This window comes from Macaca nemestrina, chromosome 1, assembly GCF_043159975.1.
Source record: "Macaca nemestrina isolate mMacNem1 chromosome 1, mMacNem.hap1, whole genome shotgun sequence".
Taxonomy (NCBI): Eukaryota; Metazoa; Chordata; class Mammalia; order Primates; family Cercopithecidae; genus Macaca; species Macaca nemestrina.
In genome coordinates, this window is record NC_092125.1 from 157,909,875 (window position 1) to 157,935,767 (window position 25,893).

Genomic DNA, 25,893 nt, shown 5'->3' on the forward strand with positions numbered 1-25,893 from the left:
GTAATCCTAGCAATTTGGGAGGCCAAAGGGGGAGGATTACTTGAGGCCAGAAGTTTGAGACCAGCCTGGCCATCGTGGCAAAACCCGTCTCTACTAATAACACAAAAATTAGTCCAGCGTGGTGGTGCACCTGTAATCCAAGCTACCTGGGAGGCTGAGGCTAGAGAATCCCTTGAACCTGGTATGGGGTGGAGGTTGCAGTGAGCCGAGATTGCACCACTGCACTCCAGTCTGGGCAACAGAGCAAGACAAACAAAAACACAGCTGATTATTTAATAAAATAGATATACCTCCAGCGAGACTGAGGAAAAGATGAGAAAATGTATAAACAGTATTATAATAAAAAGGGACAACTATAGATTCAGTGAATATTTAAAAAAATCAGAGAATGCATGAAAAGTTTTGTGAATTTAGAAATAGAGCAGACACTTTTCTAGAAATATGTAAATCACCAAAATTGGATCAAGAATAAAGTGTAAACCTGGATAAACTATCTACCACCCTCCAACCACATTGCCTCAAGACAACAGCTCTGGATGGTTTTATAGATTTGTTCTTTCAAGAAATAGGTGAGTCTTATATATAAACTAAGTCAGACAATAGAAAAAGACAGCTACGCAACTCATTTTTATTAAGATAGTACAAACTTGACACTAAAACTAGAAAAGGGAGTATAAGGAAAAGGTGTTGTGTATTGACCACTCTTATGAATGGACAAGCAAACTAAAGTTAGCATATGAACACATCATAACTAAGTAGGATTTATCTCTGTAGTGCAAAAATGATCCAACATCCAAAAATCCATTAATGTTATGCTATATATCTCATTTTTATTTACTTACTTTTGTGGTACATAGTAGGTATATTATCTGATTAATGGGGGACATATGATTATCTCAGTTGATGTGGATAAACATGAAAAAACCATATGATTATCCTGTTTATTCATGATACATAATACATGAATCTTAACAAACTAGGAAAACAAGCTAACTTACCTGTTAAACAGAACCAAAACCTATAGTAACTATCAAACAATGCATTTCCATTTAAGTTAGCAGCAAGATGCTGTTAATTCTGTTGTTTAGTGCTGGATATCTCAGACTATGTAATGTAACAAGAAATAGAAATAAGAAATTTGGGAATTAGTAAAAGGAAAGATAACACTCATTATTTGTAGATGATATCATTGCATATAAATAATATTAAACAATTATTGGTCACTTACCACATGCAAGGTACTACACTATGCTCCAAGATCAACATATAAAAACAGTACTTTTTATACAAACCAATAATAACCACTACAAAATATAATGGAAAAGAAAATATTCACAACAGCATTGAAACCATAACTAAGAGGAAATGTAACGAAATAGGTGCAGATTTTTTAGGGAGAAAATTGCAAATTTTATTGCTTTGAATAAAGAAACCCAAACTAACCAGAACATAAGAATCTTTGTTTGTTTGAGATGAGGTCTCGGTATGTTGCCCAGGCTGTACTTGAACTCTTGGGCTCAAGCAGTCCTCCCCCGTCAGCCTCCCAAAGTGCTAGGATTACAGGTATGAGCCACCATGCTCTGCTGAGCTTTATTTTCCTGTTGTTAAAGAGAACTTATATTGAATAATCACTGATAATGTATGCTTAAATGAATTCTCAGAAGCCTATGGGTATAGCAATTGACTATATTAATATCCTGATTTTTATACCTTATACCTAACAATCCTATGGTTGTATAGGATTTGTTACTTCCCAGAAAGAGTTTTTAGGACTGGGTTTTATTTTGGGATATACTTGGTTTAGACTTTGGTTCAGTATATGCAGGTGTAACACATAGATTCATTTTCTTAGTTTCTGCCTGGTTTTGTTTTCCATTAAAAAAAAATTTTTTTTGTTATTTTTTTTTTTATACTTTAAGTTCTAGATTCAATGCCATACTGAATGGGCAAAAACTGGAAGCATTCCCTTTGAAAACTGGCACAAGACAGGGATGCCCTCTCTCACCACTCCTATTCAACATAGTGTTGGAAGTTCTGGCCAGGGCAATCAGGCAGGAGAAAGAAATAAAGGGTATTCAGTTAGGAAGAGAGGAAGTCAAATTGTCCCTGTTTGCAGATGATATGATTGTATATTTAGAAAACCCCATCGTCTCAGCCCAAGTTTATTTTTACTTATTAATTAATTGACTAATTAGAGACAGGGTCCCACCATGTTGCCCAGGCTGGCATTGAACTCCTGGTCTCAAGCAGTCTTTCTGCCTCAGCATCTCAAAATGCTGGGAATACAGGCATGAGCCACCATGCTTGACTTGGAGATTTTTTTTTTTTTCTTTGATTCGTTTATTTTGCTATTTTATTGATGCATGTAAAGACAATACTATGTTATAGCTTGCTATGGACTTCTCTGCAGACCCACAAAACTTCCTTTGAGTAGACAAGGTCTGATATTGAACAAGTGTGGCACCTGACCTCCAGAGGACATCTGAACAGAGAACGAGCTGTATGCCTTCTGCCACACTCTCTGAGGAGTGCATTTCCAGATTCTTAAGTCCATCTTCATGTTTGAATATATGGGTTACATGTCAGCTCATGTGATTTACCCTTTTGATACCATTCAGGTTTCTTTTTGTTTTTGTTTTTTCCAGATGGTCTTTATTATTTTCAGCTTGCTTGAGCTCTCCCTCAGCTGCCCTTAAAATATCTGCCATGTTTTGCATTCAGTCTTGGCTAGGGCTTGAATTAGAACAAAGTCTAGGGATGCATTTGGAGTTTTCTCACTTCCTGATAGTAGAGTCTGGAAGTAATCTGCTCCTTGCTTCTTATTTCTGAGTGCCTAGAAGTTAGCATTGAAATATAGTCTCCTAATTACTTTCATTGGGTATGGGTAGAATTGTTATCAAACATGTATTCCTACATCCCTGGAGCATAATTTCTTACTTTTGCTTAGATCCCCTCACTATTTTATTTCCTTGACAAGACTAGGTGCCAGCCTTCATCTCCAACTAGATGGCTCTGAGCTATGATACCCCTACCTAGTTTCTAATAGTTCCTTCCTCCCAAAGGAAAATAACTTTGCTTTTTTCCCCTTACCTTTTTCTTAAACAGATGTCTTTGGAGGCCTATACCTTCAGAAATACTAAAGATGTTTATCAAATTGATTGACTAAGGGGCCCTAAATCCCCCCATTGGTTCCAAATTTTGGCCATTGACTTCAGCCTAAATAAACCTGAATTTGCCATACTATCTTGAAGTTGGTTTTAGATTGCTGATCTTGTCTTGGAGGTGGGAAGGAGATAGATCCACATTGCATCTCTCATATTGCCTCTTGTTGACTGAGAACAATAAAAATATCATTTGATGTTTTAGAAAAAAAAAATCACCAGACTTCTAAGCAGCAAATTTTTTTTTTTTAGTGTTTTAAGATCACCATACCTAGAGCCTCTACATTCAGGCTTAGAATATACCTTCTGATTTTATTAACTTTTAGTTCATGAATTCCTCTGTGGTTGGCCTTTGATGTGGTTCATGAAGTTCTGAAATTATGGACAAATTTATGTGTGCATATGTGCATTTTCTGATGACTTCTCTAGCTTTCAGGAGATTCTCAAAGGGGTCTTTAAGAAGTGCTGCTCTGTTTTACTTGCCTTGTGCATGCAAAAGCATATCAATGCACAACAAGAAGCACCAAAAGTTAATTTTTTTTTTTGCGGTTAGGCTAGATTTATTCCACCAAGCCAACTTCTCAAGTCATAATCTCAAAGTAACTGACATTGCATCCTAGGTCTTCTGACTTTTCTATTTTCTTTTCTTTTTTCTTTTTTTTCTGAGACAGGATCTGGCTCTGTTGCCCAGGTTGGAGTCCAGTGGTATGATCTTGGCTCACTGCAACCTCCACCTCCTGGGCTTAAGTCATCCTCCCACTTCAGCCTCCTAAGCAGCTGGGACTACAGGTGGCACGCCACCATGTCTAGCTAACTTTTGTACTTTTTGTAGACATAGAGTTTCGCCATGTTGCTCAGGCTGGTCTCAAACTCCTAAGCTCAAGTGATCCACTGGCCCCAGCTTCCTAAAGTGCTGGGATTACAGGCATGAGCCACCACACCTGGCCAACTTTTCTATTTTCTTGCATTAACTTTGTGCATAAGCTTAGGAGTCAATAATACTTGAATTGATATCTTGATTCTTATACCTTCTAATTATATGTTCTTAAACAAATTACTGAACTCTTCTGAGCCATAAATCCTATGAACTTGTCAGATTCTTGTGGGCTTTAATTGAAATATGTATATTTAAATGTCTAGCATGGCCTGTGTCACAAAAACAGATTTTCAACAAATGTTAAGTCTCTTAACTACTTTAAAAACCAATTTTTGTGGAGACGGGGTATTGCTATATTGACTAGGCTGGCTTTGAACTCCTGATCTCAAGCAGTCCTCTTACTCAGGCTCCCAAAGTACTGAGACTACAGGCGTGAGCCACCATGCCTGGCCCTCCTAACTACTTTTTAAATAATCAACTTTATTGAGGTATAATTTATATTCAATAAAGCTCATATTTTGATGTGCTTTGACAAATGCATACATCATCACAATCAAAATAGAGAATATTTACATCACTCTAAAAAGTCCTAACTTCCTTTTCATCCCTCATTTTCAGAACGCTGGCCCACTCCTGATCACATAAAACACAAAACTCCTTGACTCTGATATTCACCTTTCTTTTTTTTTGAGACAGAGTCTTGCTGTGTCGCCCAGCCTGGATCTCAGCTCACTGCAAGCTCTGCCTCCCGGTTCGAGCCATTCTCCTGCCTCAGCCTCCTGAGTAGCTGGGACTATAGGTGCCCACCACCACACCCGGCTAATTTTTTTTTTTTTTAATTTTTAGTAGAGATGGGGTTTCACCATGTTAGCCAGGATGGTCTCGGTCTCGTGACCTCATGATCTTCCCGCCTCGGCCTCCCAAAGTGTTGGGATTACAGGCGTGAGCCACAGCGCCTGGCCGATGTTCACCTTTTGAGTCTAAGAGAGTCGACATATTTCCCACCTCTTGACTCACTGGATTGTTGGTACTTGATTTCATGACTCCATCTCTCAATATTTATCTACCTTTTCTCAATTTTAGTCACTGAATCACTAGCAACTTCTTCTTCCAGTTTATGTCTTAATGTAATGCTTCCTCTTCCTATCCTTTATGAATCTCCTTTTTCCTATCATGACAGTCATAAAGTCTTTTTACAAATATTCTAGTTATCTTCCTTTGAACATATGGTAAAATTGTACTTTCTTACTCCTTAGAAGTGTGGTCATGTGACTTGTAAATTGCTTTGACCAATGAAATGTGAGAAGTGACACGTCATTTTTGGACAGAGGCCTTTAAGACAAATGCACCATAACCCATATGCCACAACAGTAAGCAGTGTTCCACCTTGTGGCTATTAGCATAAGTTCTGGAGTAAGAATATGTAAAGCAGGATCCTCACCTAACTCTATCCTGAGTAAGAAATAAACTTTATTATCTAAAGCCACCAACATTTGGAGTTCTTGATTACTGTGGTATCATCTAACATATCCTGACTGATGCAAATACCAATGTGGGATATGAGTAACATTTAAGTGGGTACTTCAGCTGTGTTACCATTAAAAAAAAAAAAGGCTAGTTTCCTATTAGTATAGGACTTTCTCAGATTCACTCAGTAGTGTTCCCAGTTCTCCAATGTCAGGATCAGGTTTATATATATGTTATGAATACTATTTAATTTATATATAAATAATATATATTATTTAATTTATAGAGTATACATAGTATCAATACTAATACTATTTCATTTATACATAAATTATATATACATAATATATATTTTACATACATGTATAAATCATATATATTTTTATATACATATATAAATACTATATATTAAATAGTATTCATAATTTTATTTGCTGACAACATACCTTATTTGTTTCCCTACAAATTTAGTAAACTACTAAGTCTTTTTGTTTTCCTTCTTAAGTACTGTGCTAGGAATTGGGGATGTATGCTCCTTAAAGCATTGATAACTGCCTTTCAGTTCTAGCTCATTAATAGATACTAAATTCTTAGGCTATCAGAAGTCAAACGTGGTCATTTTGTAAAGTAACTGTTAGGTAACAGTTGGATCTCCAGGGGTTAGTTTGTCTGCTAGTTGGGATGTCACATTAAACAGCTCCAGGAGGCACCATTCACAAATAAACCTCTGCTTGGAGTTATCTGACATATTTAGTTTTACAGATTTAGAAAGCTGATTTTGTAAATTTACCTAGAAGCATATGATTTTAGGGCACTGATATCTGTTAGCCAAAGTCAACAGAAACTAGTTTGTAAATTCCAATGCCAATCATAAATTTCAGTGGGTAGAATGTCTGCTACTGTAACTTCTAATGATCATCTGCACAAGGATGGTGGTTATATCCACTCATGAAATTAAATTTGGTGACATAAATTAAGTGCAAAAAAGAGCTGATCCCAAAAAGTGAGTAGTCTAATCAATTGCCTTTTTCACCCTTGGAATAGTTCTGTCTGATTAATCAGAAGTTCTTCTAGAAACTGGTTAACATTTCTTTTTGGTAAAAATATCGTCATCAAATTATTTGGAATGAAAATAGTTGTTTTGCTCCACTGATATGCCAAGTAATATGTCAAATGCTGAGCGTCCCAGCCAACCTCGCTTTTAACCAACTCCACAAAAGCTATTATCACAACCTTCCATTTTGAATGACTTATCATAATAAAAATTCCCATACTATATTTTTCATGTATTCATTTAAATTGGTAGTTTCCCAATGAGACATGATAGATATGTTAAACTTCTTGATACAACTTTAAAGGCAGTGCAATTTCTATCAATTACACATTTACATAGATTTTACTGAGTATTGTTTCTATTAGTAAAGATTTCTACAGTGTTTCTATGTAACATCTAATTTATTTTAATATTAGAGTGACATTTTCTTACCTTATGAGGTAAGGTACCTATGTCCCACATCTTAATCTAATTGGGACATAGCAGCGAAAAAACACAGTATTCTTGCTCAAGAGTTACCATTCCAATAAGATTTACATGTAACAACAAGGAGAAATAGGCATGTTTTTTACAGTAGTGATAAATGCTAGGAAGAAAATGGATTCTTGATTTTAAAAATGGAAATTAACATGTACCAATGGCTCCCTTCCTCAAGTTGTATAACTCAGGAGATTCTAAAGAAAAGAGAAAAATTGAAGCAATCAGAATAGAACATTCACAAACTCTCATTACCACCTCTTTCTACGTACTAGTATCTACACCTTTATACTCTGCTTACCTGCTATTATTTGTAGATAACAGTCCGTTTTTCTGACATAAGACCAAATCCTCCACTTCTGTCTCACAGAATCCATTCCTTCTTGCCTACTCAAAGGTATTACTTTAGTAATTCTTATTTTCCTCTTCTACATCAACATTTGCCTTTCTACTTGGTCATTTCCTTTGGTATATACATGTGATATTATCACTCTCATCTTTAAAAAAACTCAACTCCGTTTCCTCTGCTAGCTATCATCCCATTTCATTGCTCTCCACAGCAAAACTCAAAAGACTTATACCGTATGGATTTAATGCCTCCGCTTCTCATCCTCCCATTCTCTCTTAACCCTCCCCATTGAGGCTTTTGCTCCACAACCCTATCAAAATTAGTTTTTATCTTGCTAAAACCGATGGTTAGTTCTTATTTTTCATCTTACTAGACCTAGCAGCAAAATTTGACACAGCTGATCACTTCCTTCTTCTAGAGTCACTTTCTTCACTTGGTTTTCAGGATATCCTATTTCCTTAGTTTTTCTCCTACCTTATTGGTCTCTATGTCTTTTTCCTTTGCTAGTTTCTCCTCATGTCCTGAACCTGTACACATTGATGGGCTCCGGTATTCAGTTCTCAGAACTCTTCTGTACCATTTTTATTAGGTTTGTGACTTAAAATACAATACTGCCTTGGGATAAGAAACACTTCAGTAACTTGAATCTAGATATTATCTAATTGGCTTTGGCTCTGGTTTTTGACTCAATACCCATTCTCAAATGTATATGAGCTATCTTCTGTGGGGTAGGGGATACAGAGAAGAAAGTAAGACCAGGTGAACAAACAGCAGATAACTCTTTGAAAAACAGGGAGGCAGAGGGTTTGTTCCCCCAAATCCTAATCCAAATCCTAAATGGGGCTGCTGAAATGGATACCAAGGTAACTGGGAAATTCCTGGATAACTTCTGCTTTCTGAAAGTCCAAGCAAATCAGAGGCCAGAATATAACCCAATATTTAGGCCAATATTGAAAACTGCCATCAGATGGCACCAAACTTCCCCAGAAGTGAATGAATTCACAGGGCACAGCCAGAACTCTAGAATTCCTACCTGTCCAGACTCCATTTGATCATTTCACTGTAATTATCTTTCCAGCTCAGTCTCTGATACCCCAACCTCAGCAATTCTTTGAGACCACTAGGTCTCCAATCCATTGCCCTAGTATCTTTACTCTATTTACTCCTTTATGTCCTCACTTCCGCTCCTTGCATGATTTAGATTCCATGTTTCATCACTGTAATCATTCTTTTGCATATACCTTCAACACTCTTGCCCCTTTTTCCTTCACTGTTCTCACTTGGCACAATTCCATCACACTTACATCTAACTTGTTGGCTACTCTGCATCTGTTCCCAGTGGAGATGAGGCTAAAGACTGACTGGTCTCATTTCAAACTGACCAACCCTCATGAGGGTTCTAGAAATCTTACTATATTTACCCACTTCATAAACATTCCTAGAAGAATATTACATACTTTTTCTCTATTCAAAACTACCTACATATTTTTCTCTCCTTTCTCTCATTTTTCCCGTTCCTTTCCTTTTTAGATATTAAAGTTCTAATACCAATGAGTAAAACAGAAGCAATAAGAAAAGGACTGTCACCTGCTTTCATAACCACATCAAACAATTTACCAGCACATGTACAGATACATTCTGCTTCCTCTCCTATTACATGAAATAAACCATTAATGCTCCTATTGAAGGTCAACCCTTCTACTTCTGCATAGAATCCCATACTTGGGCCAGGTGCGGTGGCTCACGCCTGTAATTCCAGCACTTTGGGAGGCTGAGGCGGGCGGATCACAAGGTCAGGAGATTGAGACCATCTTGGCTAACATGGTGAAACCCTGTCTCTACTAAAAATACAAAAAAAATTAGCCAGGCATGTTGGCACACGCTTGAAGTCCCAGCTACTCAGGAGACTGAGGCAGGAGAATCACTTGAACCCAGGAGGTGGAGGTTGCAGTGAGCCAAGATCGTGCCACTGCACTCCAATCTGGGTGAAAGAGCAAGACTCTGTCTCAGAAAAAGAAAACGAATCCCATCCTTTCTCATCTATGCGAACTTTTTATCTTTACTTCTGAATTGTTCTCTCTCTCTGTTTTTTACTTTTGGTTTTCCCAGTCTGCTGGATCATTCCCATTAGCAGGATCAACTTAACTGGCATTCAACCACTGTAGTTGTACACTTAATAATTTTATATTTAGATTTGTGTTTTGTAAGTAAAGTATAATGAGACAACGAAGCATGCTATAGACTGATGTGTCCCCCCACTCCAAATTTATATATTGAAACCCTAATCTCCATTGTGATGCTATTTGGAGTTGGGGCCTTTGGGAAATAATTAGATTTAGATAAGATCATCAGAGTGAGGTCTCCATGATGAGATTAGTGTCTTTATAAAGACAGGAAGGAAGACCAGATCTTTCTCTCTCTACCATGTGAGGACATGAAAGAAGGCAGCTATCTGCAAGCCAGGAAAAGGACCCTCACCAGGCATCGAACTGGTTCACACCTTGATCTTTAATTTCTTAGCCTCCTATCTCCCTCTCCAGGGGTTTAGATCATGGCCATCTTTAGGGATGACAAGAATAAATGTGGGGAATAAATATCCGTTGTTTAACCCACTCAATCTATGGTATTTTGTTACAATAGCCTGAACTCACTAATACAGAGCGTGTGCTTGGCTCTCATATGATTCTGTCTCTTGCTGCCTCCCCAGGATGGGTTCTTGGCTTCCTATTCTCCTGCCCAGCAACTTCTGCTGCCCTCTAACTCCAGAGTGGGCCTCAGTATAGGCTCCTAAAGGGTTAGAGTGGCATGTGCAATGTGTGTGCCAAGTCAGGGAGCAGACAGTTTACCCAAAGGAGTGTGACCGTAGTAGTTTTCTATTGCTGGTATAGCAAATTATCACAAATTTGGTGGCCTAAACAAAATTTTCTTATCTTAAACTTCTGTAAGTCAGAAGTTCAGTACAGGTCTCATGAGATGAAAATCAAGGTGTCAACAAAATTGAAGTGTCTCATGGCCCCCTTATTGCTACTTCACAGCCATCAGTGTTGCATCTCTTTGACTATCCTTCTGTAGTCCCATCTCCCTCTCCAAGGATTTAGATCATGGACATCTTTGGGGAACCATTATTCTGTTGACTGAGTCAGACCTCAGGCTTTCGAAGACATTCATGCTTTAATCCTTGGAATCTGTGAATATGTCATTTACATGGCAAAAGGGACTTTGCAGATGTGATTAAGATTGAGAACCTTGAGATGGGGAGATTATTCTAAATTATCCTGGAGGGCTTGATCAAATTACAGGAGTCATTAAAAGCAGAAGAATGGGCAAAAGAGAGGGTCAGAGAGATGCAATGTGAAAAGGATTCGAGCCACCATTTCTAGCTTTGAAGATGAAGGGAGAGGACTATAACACAAGGATTGTAGGCAGCTTCCAGAAGCTAGAAAAAGGCAAGGAAGTGGATTCCCTCCTAGTGCCTCCAAAATCACATGTAGCCCTGCCAAACCTTGTCTTAGCCTAGTGAGACCTGTGTTGAACTTCTACAAAACTGGAAGAAAAATTTGGTTTGATGTTTTAAACACTAAGTTTGCAGTAATTTTTTATAGCAGCAATGGAAAACAAATACAGAAACATGAAGTAATAAAAAAAATAAAAAATGCCATGACATTTAGGGAGAAAAAGACCGTAGAAGAAAGGAAAAAGCTTTCCGTTCTTCGAACAAGGGGTCCTGCATTTTCTTTTTGTGAGCCCCATAAATGATTTAGCTAGCCTTTTCCATTAGAATACAATTTTGCCTTAACAACTTCTATGTTAAAACTCTCCTTTGAATTCACATTCCTTTCCAGCTAACATCCTATTTCTTTGCTCTTTTTTAAAGCAAAACTGAATTTTTAATAGTTGCTATCTTCACATTCTCTCCTATTACTCTCTCTTGAATTCATTCCAGTAAAGCTTTTCCTTACCACTGTTCCACTGAAACTCCTCTCCCAAGGCCAACAGTTACTTCCATATTGACAAATTTAATACTTATTTCTCATTACTCTCCTTTTAAAACTTCTCAGCAATTTTTTTTTAAATGTAAACTTTGATTTAACACAACATGCATGAAGAAACAGTGTACTTGGGGTAGGTATTCAGCTTGATGGAATTTTTTTTGAAAGAATCACTGTTATAATAACTTTAATTTATCTTGCATTTTACAGAAGTCTATGAACGATTTTTAAAAAGCACCTCCTTACCTCATATCATGTTCCTCTGACAGTTGTTAAAGGAGGCAATGAATATGTCAACAACGTGTGCATCAGCGTCTTGCAAGAATTTCAGACCAAGCAACCACTCACCAAAGAACCTGCCAGCTTTTTTAACTTGTGTTTTTTTTTTTTTTTTTTTTTTTTTGAGATGGAGCTTTGTTCTTGTTGCCCAGACTGGAGCGCAATGGCGCGGTCCCGGCTCACTGCAACCTCTGCCTCCCAGGTTCAAGCAGTTCTCCTGCCTCAGCCTCCCGAATAGCTGGGATTATAGATGTGTGCCACCATGTTCAACTAATTTTTTTTGTATTTTTAGTAGAAATGGGGTTTCACCATACTGGCCAGGCTGGTCTTGAACTCCTGACCTCAGGTCATCTGCCCGCCTCCCAAAGTGCTGGGATTACAGGTGTGAGCCACCACACCCAGCCTTATCTTGTTTTTAATACAACAAGATTAAGTGTATCCACTCTGATGGCAAACCTGTTGGGGCACAACTCCACAACATGCTTTGCAAAATCAGTGATTAGCAAATTAGTTATCTTTGACACGGAACTGTGCTCGCTACCCGCGACAGCCTAGAAGCCGGTTTTGATACTGGCAACAGAACATTTAAAATGACAAGTTTCACACTGTGGGAAATAGTATCGTGTGTCCTTCTATGGCATTTTGTGATCAGCATGTGTGACAAGTGACACATTCCTTGATATATCTTCTCAAGACATTTTCTATCTGTTTCTGTTGGAATCTTCCTTTGATTACAAGTTGGTTATTACCATCTATGGAACCACTTGTACCCAATTCAGCCAACAAAATTGCAGGGAGATGTTTGGGCTGACGATGTAATAGTTTACAGATATCTGTAAAGTTGACAAAAGAAGTTTTCTTGGTTCGGACTCAGACAACCTATGGTGGTTTCATGACAAATTTCCTTTTCTCCCCAGCAACCATGTCTTGATACTTTTCCCTTGTGATGTTGAGCACTCGATTCAGCAGCTCCTCATATGTGTAGTCTCTTTCTGAGCCTGCCTAAGCAGGGCCTATCTGATTACTGAATGAGATACTGAATGAGATACCATCATCTTTTTTGCTGTCTTCATCTTCTAGAGCTTCATCTTTCTCTAGTATTTCATCCTCATCTGGGAACTTGACATTCTTTTTCTTCTTTTTATTGCCAAGCATAATGTCAAGGTCATCCTCTGCTTCAGCTGGTTCTTGAACATTATTTTCAATCTTAAGATCCTTTACACATTCTTCATCTTCATCAATATCAAAGTTTTTTTCTTCTTTTTCTTTTGATTAAAGAAGTTCAAGTCATCTAGATCATCAGAAGCGTCTTTTTTCCTGCTGTCCTCTTCATCAGCTTCCAGATCCTTGTCCTTGGTTGCCTCTGGCTCCACTTCTTTTGTTTCTGAAGGCTGAATTTCCTCTGTTTGAGTATCCCCTTCCTCATCTAACATAAAAGGCTTCTTCTTCTTCTTTTTCTTCTTACTCATAGTTGGATAAAAAACCATCCCATTCCCAGACATGGTTGCGGCTCAAGTGGGCTCGGCTCGGACGCGAAGTCAGACAGGACAGCCCCAGCCCCTGGTGGCAGCACTGCTTCTGCAGATACCTCTCCCACAACTGCACTAGGCTTTGCGTCAGTGTAAGGGAACGACATCCGGTCAACCTCTCCTCCAAGCTTTGGAAATGTGCCTTTGCTGATGAAATTCTACCAAATGACCACGTCCCTGTGATCAGACTACAGGTCAAGGAATAGAATTATTTCCAATTCCAGAAGTTCTTTCATGTCCCCTTTCAGTCACTACCCCAATCCAAGAGTAAATACTATGTTGACTTTTAACATTACTGATTGGTTTGGCCTGTTTTTGAGTGTTATTTAATTAAATTAATTAATTTAGTTATGAGTGGGTCTTGCTCTGTTGCCTGGGCTGGAGTGCTGTGGTGCAATCACAGCTCACTGCAGCCTTGATTTCCCAAACTCAAATGATTCTCCTGCCTCAGCCTCCAGAATGGTGTGTACTACAGACATGTGCCACCACACCTGGCTAATTTTTGTATTTTCTTTTTAGGGATGGGATTTTGCCATGTTGCCCAGGCTGGTCTCAAACTCCTGGATTTCAAGTGATCCACTGCCTTGGCCTCCCAAAGTGCTAGGACTACAGGTGTGAGCCACCATGCCCAGCCCTGTTTCTGCGTTTTATATAAATATAACTCAGTGTATTCCCATCTGTGTTTGTGCTTTTATTCAACAATATGTTTGTGATATTCATGAGGTTTTTATGCATAGTTGTAGTTCATTCATTCTCATAACTGTATAGAATTCCATTGCACACATACACTGCAGTCTATCCATTGTACCGTTGATGGGCTATTTCCAATTTTTAGCTCTTAAGGGTAGTTCTGATGTGAATATCCTTGTGCATGTCTTTTGGTGGGTATATAGTGATTGCCTTGTGGTTTTCAGTTGCATTTTCCTGAGGAATAATGAAGTCAAACTCCTTATTATATGTCAATTGGCCATTTGGATGTCTTGTTTTGTGAGGGGTCTTTTTGAATCTTTTGTCATATCTATTGAATTGCCTGTCATTTCATTACTGACTTGCAGGAACTCTTTACATACTCTTGGAACTTTCTTTTTTTTGTTAGATATATACAATGAAAACAACTTCTCCTACTCTGTGGCTTGCTTTTTTGTTGTCTTAATGATGTCACTTAGTAAACAGAAGTTCTTAATTTTAACAGAGTCCAACTTACCAATTTTTTTTTTATGTTAAGAACTATTTGAATCCTATTGAGCTATTTGGTCTACCCAAAAAGCATAAATATTCTCCTTTCTTTGAAAACATTTATACTTTTACCTTTCACATTTAGATATGCAATCCATCTAGAAATAATTTTTGTGTATGGATAGGAGTCATGATTTTTTCCAATTTGCATATCCAGTTGGCCCAGCATCATTTATTGAAAACACCATGCTTTTACAAGAGCATTGCAATGTTGCTATTATCATAAATCATATACCCTATATGGGTGGGTCTGTTTCTGTATTCTATATTTTGTTTGTTGGTCCGTTTGCTTATCCATAGGTCAATACCACACTTTCTTAATTACTACAGTTTAGAATACATCATGTTATCTGGTTGTGTAAATCCTTCAAAATGTTCTTTATTATTTTTAGCCCTTTGTGGTTCCATATATTTTAGAATAAGTTTGTCAATTTACACACACACTCCTGCTGGGATTTTGATTGAGATTGCATTGAATTCATAGATCAATTTGAGGAAAATTGAAATCTCTATAAAATTAAGTTTCTGAACTATGAGCATGGTAAGTTCATTCATTTATTTAGGTCTTCATTAATTTCATTCAATAATGTTTTATAGTGTGCAATGTAAAAAGACTTTCACATTTTTAATTAAATTTATTCCTAGATTGATGTTTTATTTGCATCTTTTCCTTGAAATACTTTTTCCACATGGTTTCTGGGGCATTACTCCCTCTTCCTCTCACTGCCTTTACCTTTGCTGATTCTTCCTCATCATGCAGAATTACAAATTTTTGACTTTGTCCAACATTGATGCTCTAACCAGATCTCTTGAATCAGATGGTTTACTCATCTCCCAGTTGCCATAAGTACCCTAGTTATAGGCTTATCCCTGTGACCTTTGGAGAATTGTTCTTGTCTAATAGGAGCCGCCTCCCAGGAAATGACTGGAAGTGTATTCCCCACTCCTCCCCACTGTAGCCGATGACTGATTCAAGAGTATGAATGCCCAGCTTCCTTGCTTCAGTGTGGGTCAACTTAGCTCTCAGAGGCTCTAAGCCAACCATGCTCCAACCAAGGATTAGGAGAAGGCTATATTTTATCTGAGACCATATTGTTACTCAGATTTCCCCCTTTTTCATTTTGTTTCCCTCATGGCCTTACAAGTTTTTCTTGAGGAGAGACTTCTCAGTAAATCAAGTGCCTCTAGTCCTTGTCTCAAGCTCTGCTTCCAGGGAAACTGATTTCACTCTGTAGCTTGTCTTTGCTCTATATTCATTTTCTAGATGATTTTATCTAGTAGCGTGGTATTAAACACCATTTTTATGCTAACAACTTCAGAATTTATATTACTAGCCTTGACCCCTCCTCTGAGCTTTAGACTAAAACATCTCATTGCTATCATTTTCCTTTAGATGTCTAAAAGACCTGTCAAATTTAACAAATACTAAACTAAATTCTGAATTTTCCTCTCAGGCTAGGGGACGTCCCAAATGCTGGTGGGACTTTGACCCTGGCTGGTGTTCAGGCTCTTGACACTGTCGCAAGAAGGAATTCAAGAACAAGTTGGAAAATAGTGAAAGAATGGAGATTTACTGGAAGCGAAAAGTACACACTCAAGAAAAGGGGGTGCATGTGTATTCAAGAAAGTCGCACCTGACAGGGTTTGGGGCCTCTACCTTTATGGGTTTCGTTTTTGTTGTTTGCTTTCTTTTCTTCTTTTTTTAAAAAAAATTAGAGACAAGGTTTCACCATGTTGCCCACACTGGTCTTAAACTCCTGATCTCAAGTGATCTGCCTGCTGCAGCCTCCCAAAGTGCTGGGATTACCGGCATGAGCCACTGCAACTGGCCTATGGGTTTCTTTAACCAATGGGTGGAATATTCATGAAAATTCCTGCAAAAAAGTGAAGATTTCTCAGCACTATGGTGCCACACATTTTTACACCAGATATGGGTGTTCCTGAAAGTGTCATGGCCCTGGTGGGTGTGTGATTTAGTATGTTAATGAGTGTATAATGAGGTCCTAGGTGAAACCTAGATCAAATCTAGCACTATGTTGAGTCCAGTCAGTCTTACCTAGCTTGGCCAACACTATGGTTTTTCAGGGTCTTAACGCCTAGCATATGCAGCTACTTTGACAGTTTCCTTTCGCTAGTCATGTGAAACTCCTGCTTGGATTATTCTGTTGTTCTGCAGCCACCTTGTATTATTCTTGTCTCATTTTCCCCTCACAGAGATTTCCATCTGATATGGTTTGGCACTGTGTCCCCACCCAAGTCTCATCTCAAATTATAATCTCCGTATGTTAAAGGAGAGACCTGGTGGATCATGGGGGCAATTTCTCTCATGCGGTTCTTGTGATAGTGAGGGGAGTTCTCATGAGATCTGATGGTTTTACAAGTATTTGACAGTTCCCTGCCTCTGTCTCTCTTGCCTACCACCATGTAAGACATGCCTTGCTTCGCCTTCACCTTCTGCCATGATTGTAAGTTTCCTGAGGCCTCACCAGTCATGCAGAACTGTGAGTCAGTTAAACGTCCTTTCTTTATAAATTACCCAGTCTCCAGTAGTATCTTTGTAGCAGTATGAGAACGGAGTAAAACACCATTCCTTATTCTTAAGTGTTGATGAAGGAGGAGGTTAGTCTTCTATATCTACTTCCTGATGATTAGGGGTGTTGGCCCTGCCTGGAAAGGGAATGGGAGTCTCCAGCTGCCTAGTCTTAGGATTCCAGGGGTGAGTCATCAGGAAAGTCTCAATCTGAGGCAGGAATTGGTTGGAATCCTTGCATGACCAATATTTCGACATGGAACTGTTGCAACCTAGAAGACACAAACTTTACAAAGAGGCTAAACAAGCAAGGACCATAGATTAGTAGTAATAAGGTAGCTATTAAAGGTCCCAGGAAATGTAGGAACCAGATCACACTTGGTAGGTATTCTTTGACAGAGTCTCAGATGGTTTGAGTGGTGGGGTTATTGAAATGATGTAGCCAGGTAGCCTGTTGGTAAATCTTTCAAACTTGCAGTTTAATTAATCCTGAATTATTAATATAAGAACATCAGGTATGGTTTATTTCTGTGCAAACCCCTCTTTCTTCAGCTACAAGATAAAGCTTCTTGTTATTTCCGCGACCATTTGAGTGACCATTGAGTGGTTCATGGTCTGGCATTGTTAGGGCCTCATATACTGAGGGTTCCAAGTCCTGCATAATCCTGCCATGCCTAGAAAAGTTCTGAGTTGCTTCTTCATTTGTGGAGGTCACCCCTTTAAGACAGCCTCCTTTCACTCAACAGACAAGATCTGGTTTCCTAGGCTTGGGATATGCCCCAGATATTTTACTTCCAGTTTGGAAATCTGGGCCTTGGATGGAGAAACCCGATACCCTCTTTCTCCCAGGAAATTTAGGACTTGAATGGGATTCTTATCTGAGTCGTCTTTGGTGGGACTTCATACGAGGATGTCATCCCCATAGTGGAATATGGCTCCATTTTCTAGCTCCAGGTTCCTTAATACTCATGCCAAGTCATTTTCAAACTAGTAAGGCCTGTTCCTAAAGCTCTGAGGCAGTACCACCAGGTATACTTCTGAGTAATACTAGTTTCAGGATTAGTCCACTCAAAAGCAAATACTGAGAGTCAGGGTGCAAAGGAATACAAAAGAAAACATTCTTAAGATCTAATACAGTAAACCAATTGGTGTCTCTCAGTATTTGGATAGGTATGGTATAAGGGTTAGCACCATAGGATGTGAGGGAATTACAGCCTCATTAATGGCTCATAAGTCTTGAACTAGATGAAATTCTTCATTTAATTTTTGAACAGAGAAGACAGGAGTATTACAAGGAGACTGACATAGAACCACGAGGCCATGTTTTATAAACTTCTCAATTAGAGATTGGAGTCCTTGCTTGGCTTCTGGTTTGAGGGGATATTGACACTTGTATGGGAAATTATTTTTGTCTTTTAATGAGATGATCACTAACTGAGCATGAGTTGCTTTGCCATGGGGTTCTACTGTGCATATTTGTCTATGTTCAGCTAGAAGATAAAGCCTTTTGTTATTTCCCTGACCATTTGAGTAGACACATACTTGTGGGTCTACTTGAGATCTTATTTTGTGAGAAATCAGTTTTTTTTTTAGGCTGGCTTAGAAAAACCAGGCATTGCCAGTAAGAATGGCTCCTCAGGGCCTGACAAATGTAAAGTGGCTTCAAGGATGGCTAGGAAGTCCCATCTCAATATAGGAGTAGGACATTCTCACATAACTAGAAACTCATGAGTTACCATACAGTTTTCTATCCTGCAGTTCAAGGGTAAAGTACACAGTGGAGCTTCTGGAGGATAGAAGCCTACAGTGGCCATTTAGGACAGAGCAACTGGCCCCCATGTCAATTAAGAAATATATTATTATTATTTATAGATGGAGTCTTGCCTTGTCACCCAGGCTGGAGTGCAGTGACACAATCTCAGTTCACTGCAACCTCTGCCTCCTGGGTTCAAGTGATTCTCCTGCCTCAGCCTCCCAAGTAGCTGGGATTATAAGTGTGCACCACATGCCCAGCTAATTTTTGTATTTTTAGTAGAGATGGGGTTTCACTGTGTTGGCCAGGTTGGTCTCGAACTCCTGACCTCACCTGATCTGCCCACCTCAGCCTCCCAAAGTGCTGGGATTATAGACATGAGCCACTGCCTGGCCAGTAAATTAATATTTATACTTGCCACATCAAGAGCTCCTCAATTGTGATGACCAGGCCTTTCGTGGGAGCTGCCAGGAACCCTGAGCCCTGTCAGTCCTCAGTTATGGTCATTTGGCATTGGGCATTCTCCTCTCCCTTAGGAGCTTAGGGCAATCCCTTTTCCAATGATCTTCCTACTTGCAGTGAGGACAGGGTCTGGGTAGGGCTCCCCTGGCTGGAACAGTTCTTGCTCCAATGTCTCGGTTTCCCATGCTTGAAACAGCAATCCTTGCCGGCAGGTTTGCTGTTAGGCCCGCTTGGTCCATGGGTGAAGTGCCCCCCTGGGTGACCCTGAGGTTGCAGGGTACCACTTACAGCAGCTGCTATCATTTGGGCCTGCTGTCTATCCCACCGTCTGTTACCACTAGGTCCTTTCATCCTCTTCAGCCCTGTTCTATTATTGAATACCCTGAAGGCCACATCAGGTACTTGATGAATATGCGTTAGGAATCCCAAAGCCAATTTCTGCAGTTTTCTCTTGATATCAGGTGCTGACTGGCTAATAAAGTATGTTGCTAGTAAAATTTGGCCAGCATCAGTACTTGGGTAAATATTAGTATACTTTCTCAGGACCTCCACGAGGCACCTCTAGAACAAAGCTGGGTTTTCATCCTTTCCTTGTTTCCTTTATTTTGTCATAGTTCACAGGTTTAGTGATACTTTTTTTTTTTTTTTAATTCTCTCCACTAAACAAGTCACCATATGATTTCTTTTTCTTAGACCAGTCTGGCCCTGTTGGTAGTTCCAATTAGGGTCATTATTAGGCACAGATGTGGTCCCTACAATGTACTGCTGAGTCCCCATACCACAAGTTATCAGCATAAGCCTGAGTCTTCACCCTAATATGCTGCTTTTCCTTGAGGGGTGTGACACATGGACAAGGTAATATGAATAGCTCTCCAAGTTAACTCAAATGAGAGTGAGAGAGCCTGAGATTCCTCCATTAATTTAGTTGAATCCTCTGAAAATGGCCCAACCTTTGCCTACATTGTGCTAGATCAGACACTGAGACATTGAAAATTGTGCATGCACCCAAATGGTCCCAGCATCCCTGTTGGTCACCTCCCTAAGTGGGCATAACTTAGAATGGTCACGAAGGTAGGAAGTACCACTGTAGGTGACCCTGGCAGGACTCTGTTCCTTTGGTATGGAAGGGTGTATAGGTTGGTAAGGAGGTAGGCTAGTGGGAGTCTGGGGGATGGAGATGGTGGAATTAGCAGAAGACAGAGGAGTCGAAGGTGGAGTTGGGTTGAGAGGGAGGTGTTGAGAGTACCAGAGCTGGGTCTGGGTTAGAATGCTGAGAAAGGCTCTGGGGAGGTTCATTTCCCAAAAGGATATCCCAAAAGGATAACTATCTAGGATATCTGGTTCCCATTTGATTCCCCCAAAGGAGTATGAGCAAAGGTGCCACAAAGGTGGCAATTCCCATGAAGGATAAAGTTCTGATAAAAAGCCATGAAGGACTATACATATGCTATTTCAGTCTTTTTCTCCTGGCATTTACAAAAGAGGTCTAATTGCAAGACGTATTAAAATTTAGGATCCTGTTCTCTGGCCATTACACCACATTTTCTAAAAGAGAGTTACCCATACCTTGACCTGCCCTTCATATGACATAAAAAGAGTGGAAGAGGGGAGGAAATAACAGTATGGTTCCCTCACAGAGGGACCAGTTCTGGCCTTTACAAAATGCTGAGTGCATGAGTATGGCCCTTACAGTTTGCCAGCTCCATGGCCATTCCAGGGAGACAAATGTCCCTGTTTCCTTTGCTGGCTGCCTTGAAATCCAGGTGTTTCCCCAGAGCCCTAGCATTGCTCAGGTGTTCACAGCTCCCGAGGCTTTGAAAATAGGAGAGCTTTTGAAGTCAAGAAGGATGAGTTGCAGGCCTAATTTGAAAGCAGTGAGCATGCAATATCTATCTGAACACTTATTATCAAGTAAAACTTGGGAATAGAGATGATTCAGCATGGCCAATAAACAAGGACCTCGAAAGGACCTCTTAAGAACCAAAGGCCTGGATTTGGCATTCCAGAGGGCAATATATAAGAGACCTATCTTGCTGTGTCCAAAAAGTTTACTGAGCTTTTGAGTGAAGTATGAAGAAGGAGCACAGAAGAGAAAAATTGCGAAAGCAAGGTTTAAAGAAAGCTGGGAAAGAGAAAATAGTTCCCAACTGGGGTCAGTGTCTTGCCACAACTGGTTCCTTGGGAAAATGGAAGACTCTTCTTGGGAAAAGTTATAGTGCTCCTAGGAGGCTAGCCAAGCACTGCACAGTACGAGACTTTACCCTACCACCTTCATTAGCCTCCTGTCAGGAAAGACTGTGGCATCCCAGAACTACTTGGTGTAGGCTGAAACCTTTCCACCTCCACTTGTCACTCATCAGGGCAAACAAGGTTTGCTCTCCAACCAGAAAGAGCAGAGGCACTGTGACTGAGGGGATTCAAGCTGTAGTCAGCTCTGAGGAACAAGGAAGAAATTAGCAATAACTTCAGGGAATGAGAAGACTTTGACTAAGGTCAAAGTGAGACTTAACAACTGCTGCTGGTCCTAAAATGGGGGCAACAAGGCTCTTGGCTGGATGACCATAAAGGTGATACTAACAGGCTAGGGGAGGTCCGCAAATGCCCATAGGACCTCGACTCCTGCTGGTGTGCAGGATCTTGACACGACTGCAAGAAGGAATTCAAGGAAGAGTTGGAAAATAGTGAAAGTACAGAGATTTATTCCAAAGCAAAAAGTACACAAGAAAGGGAAGTGAGAGTGTCCTGGAGAGAGATTCACATCCAATGAGATTTGAGGCTTCTACCCTTATGGGTTTCTTTATCTAAGTGGTGAAATATTCATAAAGATTTCTCGAAAAGGCTGGGTGTGGTGGCTCATGCCTGTAATCCCAGCACTTTGGGAGGCTGAGGTGGGTGGACCACCTGAGGTCAGGAGTTTGAATCTAGCCTTGCCAAGTAAAGTTTCACCACTTTAGTAGAGGTGAAACCCCGCCTCTACTAAAAATACAAAAATTAGCCAGGTGTGGTGGCGGGCATCTGTAATCCCAGGTACTTGGGAGGCTGAGGCAGGAGAATTGCTTGAACCCAGGAGGTGGAGGTTGAAGTGAGTGGAGATGGTGCCACTGCACTCCAGCCTGGGTTACAGAGTGAGACTCTGTATGAAAAAAAAAAAAAAGATTGCTGGAAAAAAGTTGAAGATTTTTCAGCACTATGGAGCCACTCACTTTTATAGGAGATATGGGTATTCCTGGAACTGTCATGGTGCTGGTAGGTGTGTGATTTAGTATGTTAATGAGTGTATAATGAGGTCCTAGGTGAAACCTAGGTCAAATTTAGCACCAGATTGGACCCAGTCTGGGTCCAGTCAGTCTTAGGTTGGCACACATCCTGTTTTACAGTCCCTAGCTTATGTAGCTCTTTCAAAAGTTTCCTTTTGCTAGTTATGTAAAATTCCTGCCTGGAATTCTCTGTTCTTCTGCGACCACTCTGTATTATTCCTGTGTCAAAAAGCATTAGTATTTACCACATTGTTCAGGTTAAACAACCTTAGAATCATCCTTGACCCTTCCCTTCCTCTCATATCTCCATCCATACATCAGTAAATCCAGTTTACTCTATTGTCCAAATACATCCACGTTCAGCAAATCCTGTTGACTGTACTATCCAAATATATCCTGAATCTGTCCACATGGTAGCTATCCACAGCAATCCCTGCTCCTAGCAATTATCTTCTCTTCCCTTGTAGGGATGTGTTGTAAGAGCTTCCAACTTCCTGAGTTCCTACTTCACTAGAGTTATGCAAATAATACATTTCACTCTTCTGCTGAAAACTCTTGAATTACTTCTCACCTCACTAAAAGCAAAACCAAAGTCCCTTCAATAATCTCTGTGATCCTGCAATATCTGACTCCTTCTTACCTCTTTGACCTCATTCCTTATGCTTCTTCCCATCATTTATGGCCTCCTTGCTGTTTCTCAAAAGGCCAAATACACTTCTGCTTCAGGGTTTCTGTACTTACTGACCTTTGCTAACAGGCTCTACTTCCAGATGCTGCAATGTTTCATTCTCTTACTTCATCTAGGTCTCTGTGAAAATCTCATATTATTAAAGAGGGCTTCCATGACTATATTTATTTTTCAGCATTCCCCACTTACTCCTAATATTCCATCTTCTCTGCTTGTTTTATTATTCTTTGTGACATTGCTCACCCTCTGAAATATTCTTCATATACACACACGTGTGCAAGTGGCTACAAAAAGCATTATTTTGTTCACCTCTGATATGGTTTGGCTGTGTCCCCACCCAAATCTCACCTTGAACAGTAGTTCCCATAATCCCCATGTGTCATGGGAGGGACCTGGTGGGAGGTAATTGAATTATGGGGGTGGTTACCCTCATGCTGTTTTCATGATAGTGAGTGGGTTCTCATGAGATCTGATGGTTTCTTAAGGGACTTTCTCCCTGCCTTCACTCAGCACTTCCCTCTCCTGCTACCATGTGGAAAGAACATGTTTTCTTCCCCTTCCACCATGATTGTACGTCATGGTGAGACTTCCCCAGCCATGTGGAACTGTGAGTCAATTAAACCTCTTTCCTTTGTAAAGTACCCAGTCTCAGGTATGTTTTTATTAGCTGTGTGAGAATGGACTGATAGAGTAAATTGGTATTGCAGAAGAGTGGAATGCTGCTATAAGGATACCCAAAAATGTGGAAACAACTTTGGAACTGGGTAACAGACAGATGTTGGAACAGTTTGAAGGGCTCAGAAGAAGACACAAAAGTGTCGGAAAGTTTGGAACTTCCCAGAGACTTGAAGGACTCAGACAGGAAGATGTGGGAAAGTTTCGAACTTCCTAGAGAGTTGTTGAATGTCTTTAACCAAAATACTGATAGTGACATGGACCATGAAGTCCAGGCTGAGGTGGCCTCAGATGAAGACGAGGAACTTCTTGGGAACTGGAGCAAAGGTGCTCATAATAGCATTCAGTTTTATGTATTCACAAATTTATGGGTTGGAATTGAAACTTATACTTAAAAGGGAAGCAGAGCAGAAAAGTTCAGAAAATTTGCAACGTGATTATTCAATATAAAAGAAAAACCCATTTTCTGAGGAGAAATTCAAGCCAGCTGCAGAAATTTGCATAAGTAATGAGGATCCAAATATTAATCTTCAAGACAATGGGGAAAATGTTACTAGGGCATGTCCGAGGTCTTCACAGCAGCCCCTCCTATCACAAGCTGGGAGGCCTAGGAAAAGGAAAATGGTTTTGTGGACTAGGTCCAGTGCTTTGCTGCTTTGTGCAGTCTTGGGACTTGGTGCCCTGCATCCCTGCTGTGGCTAAAAGGGGCCACAGTACAGCTTAGGCCATTGCTTCAGAGAGTACAAGCCCCAAGCCTTGGTGGCTTACATGTGGTGTTGGGCCTGCCAGTGCATGAATTGAGGTTTGGGCAGCTCTGCCTAGATTTCAGAGGATGTATGGAAATGCCTGGATGTCTAGGCAGAGGTTTGCTGCAGGGGCGGAGCTCTCATGGAGAACCTCTTCTAGGTCAGTGTGGAAGTGAAATGTGGGGTCAGAGCCCTACACAGAATCCCCACTCGGGCACTGCCTAGTGGAGTTGTCAGAAGAGGACCACCATCCTTCAGACTCCAGAAGGGTAGAACTACCGACAGCTTGCACCATGCATCTGGAAAAGCGGCAGACACTCAACACCAGCCTGTGAAAGCAGCCAGGAGTGGGGCTGTATTCTGCAGAGCCACAGAGGTGGAGCTGCCCAAGACCATGGGAACCCACCTGTTAACATCAGTGTGACATGGATGTGAGACATGAAGTTAAAGGAGATCATTTTGGAGCTTTAAGATTTGAATACACTGCTGGATTTCAGACTTGCATGGGGCCTGTAGCTCCTTTATTTTGTCCAATTTCTCCAATTTGAAATGGGTATATTTACCTAATGCTAGCATCCCCATTGTATCTAGGAAGTAACTAACTTGCTTTGATGTCATGGGCTCCTAGGTGGAAGGAACTTACCTTGTTTCAGTTGAGACTTTGGACTTTTGAGTTCATACTGAAATGAGTTAAAACTTTGGGAGACTGTTGGGAAGGCATAACTGGTTTTGAAATGTGAGTACATGAGATTTTGGAGGGGCCAAGGATGCACTAATATGGTTTGGCTCCATGTCCCCAACCAAATCTCACTTTGAATTGTAATAATCCCCACGTGTCAAGGGTGGGGCCAGGTGGAGATAACTGAATCACAGGGGCATTTTCCCCCCTAATGTTCTCATGATAATGAATAAGTCTCAGGAGATCTGATGGTTTTATAAATGGGTGTTCCTCTACACTTCTCTCTTGCCTGCCACCATGTAAGATGTACCTTTGCTTTTCCTTTTTCTTCCACCATAATTGTGAGGTCTTCCCAGCCATGTGGAACTGAGTCTATTAAACCTTTCCTTTATAAATTTCCCAGTCTCACATATGTCTTTATTAGAAGCATGAGAACAAACTAGTACATAAATTTTGTCTTCTATAAGTATGGCTGCTTCTGCTCCTTTTTGTTTCCTGTTTGCATGGAATATCTTTTTCCATCCCTTTATTTTCAATCTATGTATATCTTTATAGGTGAAATGTGTTTCTTATAGGTAACAGATGATTGCAGTGAATCCTTTTTTTTATGCATTTAGTCACTCTATGTTTTTTGATTGGAGCATTTGTTCCATTTGCAGTTATTATTGGTAATTAAGGACTTACT

The 25,893-nt window shown here is 40.0% G+C and overlaps 1 protein-coding gene and 1 pseudogene across 3 annotated transcripts in view; one reads left to right on the forward strand and one right to left on the reverse strand.

Annotated features, from left to right (window-relative positions):
• The window catches only part of LOC105482661 (solute carrier family 44 member 5), a 531,652-nt gene that overhangs the window by 29,942 nt on the left and 475,817 nt on the right, over positions 1 to 25,893 (forward strand). The window contains exon 1 of one of the 3 annotated variants that reach the window (XM_071091035.1): positions 13,717 to 13,794. The exons of the other annotated variants lie outside the window; for them this stretch is intronic. The gene's annotated coding sequence lies outside the window, so the exon portion shown is untranslated. Of the gene's footprint in view, positions 1 to 13,716; positions 13,795 to 25,893 lie in introns of those variants that run through there. 3 annotated transcript variants of the gene reach the window in all.
• LOC105482659 (eukaryotic translation initiation factor 2 subunit 2 pseudogene) lies at positions 12,058 to 13,185 on the reverse strand (annotated as a pseudogene).